At 41.4% G+C, this 1427-nt stretch overlaps 1 non-coding gene across 1 annotated transcript; it reads left to right on the top strand.

Annotated features, from left to right (window-relative positions):
- Window positions 1–375: 375 nt before the first annotated feature.
- On the top strand, window positions 376–457 carry trnas-gcu. The gene has a single exon. It is a non-coding gene; the product is annotated as a tRNA-Ser (tRNA).
- Window positions 458–1427: the final 970 nt, after the last annotated feature.

Here is a 1427-nt window from a genome sequence, read left to right as displayed (position 1 = left end):
TACTGTATTTCAAAATATGATGGCCAGAGTACTCTTTAATCTATCTGTGAAGATCCTCAGTCATCCAGGTCATGATCGAGGTAGAAAAAAGTCAATTTTAGGACTGGACGTGAAATTACACCACTCTTGCAAGAGTCCTTGTGCGAAGCATGTAGGAGTCAATCTGCCATTGTCAAAGAACTCATAGAGGAAGAAGCAAGAAGCCCCTTAGTGTTGACTTAGCAAGAGACATATGGAAGGCCTTGTTATATGACTTTAAAAGCAGCCTCTTCTTAGATTAGATCAGATGAGCTTTATTGATCTCACAGCGGAGAAATTCACTGGTCACCATTAACATTCCACGATTTTGTTTCACGTCTAGAAGGGCCAATCAGAGACGAGGTGGCCGAGAGGTTAAGGCGATGGACTGCTAATTCATTGTGCTCTGCACGCATGGGTTCGAATCCCATCCTCGTCGAAAACACTCTCTTATAGAGTTCCTGTGTATACTGCTGTATTTCAAAATATGATGGCCAGAGTACTCTTTAATCTATCTGTGAAGATCCTCAGTCATCAAGGTCATGGTTAAGCTAGAAAAAGTTTAATCTAGGCAACTGGACGTGACATTTCACCGCTCTTCCAAGAGGCCTTGTATGAAGCATGTCATCAAAATATGACATGCTTCAAAATATGATGGCCAGAGTACTCTTTAATCTATCTGTGAAGATCCTCAGTCATCAAGGTCATGGTTAAGCTAGAAAAAGTTTAATCTAGGCAACTGGACGTGACATTTCACCGCTCTTCCAAGAGGCCTTGTATGAAGCATGTAGGAGTCAATCTGCCATTATCAAAGAACTGAGAGAGGGAACATAATGTGTTGAAATGTCATTTCTATCACTATGAGCTATCTACAGTGAAAATGAGCTCAAGGAGCCATTGAGTGTTGACTTGACAAGAGAGACATACAGAAACACTTATGATATGACCTTAAAGGCTGTGAAATTGAGAATGGCTGCTAATTTACCTGTGAGATGAGACGTACTCTATCAAACAAATGTCTTCTCACGAGCTTGCATACATTTTTACTCTGATTCCACCCTTTCACTGAATTACAGGGTCTGACCAGGAGATGTTGCTTCTCTGTAGATCTTAATGTTCACAAACAATGACAGAAAGAATATTTTATTACAACGATTGATGTTTCAAAAAGGAATGGTAGGAGACCAGCCAAGGAAAGTGGTATTTGACTTTCCAGTCAAATACCAGCAGAATGGCATTCCACCTCCCTGCATCTCCCAGCACAATCCTCTCCAACTTCCAGCCACTGCCTTCTCACAGGCTTGCATACTTTTTTACTCACAATGGACTGCTAATCCATTGTGCTCTGCACGCATGGGTTCGAATCCCATCCTTGTTGAAAGCATGATCTTCTAGAGTTACTGTGAGCA

This window comes from Cyprinodon tularosa, unplaced genomic scaffold (assembly GCF_016077235.1).
Source record: "Cyprinodon tularosa strain WSP-4 unplaced genomic scaffold, ASM1607723v1 ctg1449, whole genome shotgun sequence".
Lineage (NCBI taxonomy): Eukaryota > Metazoa > Chordata > Actinopteri > Cyprinodontiformes > Cyprinodontidae > Cyprinodon > Cyprinodon tularosa.
The sequence above is the reverse complement of the archived record's forward strand: the minus strand, read 5'-3'. Positions and strand labels throughout refer to the sequence as shown.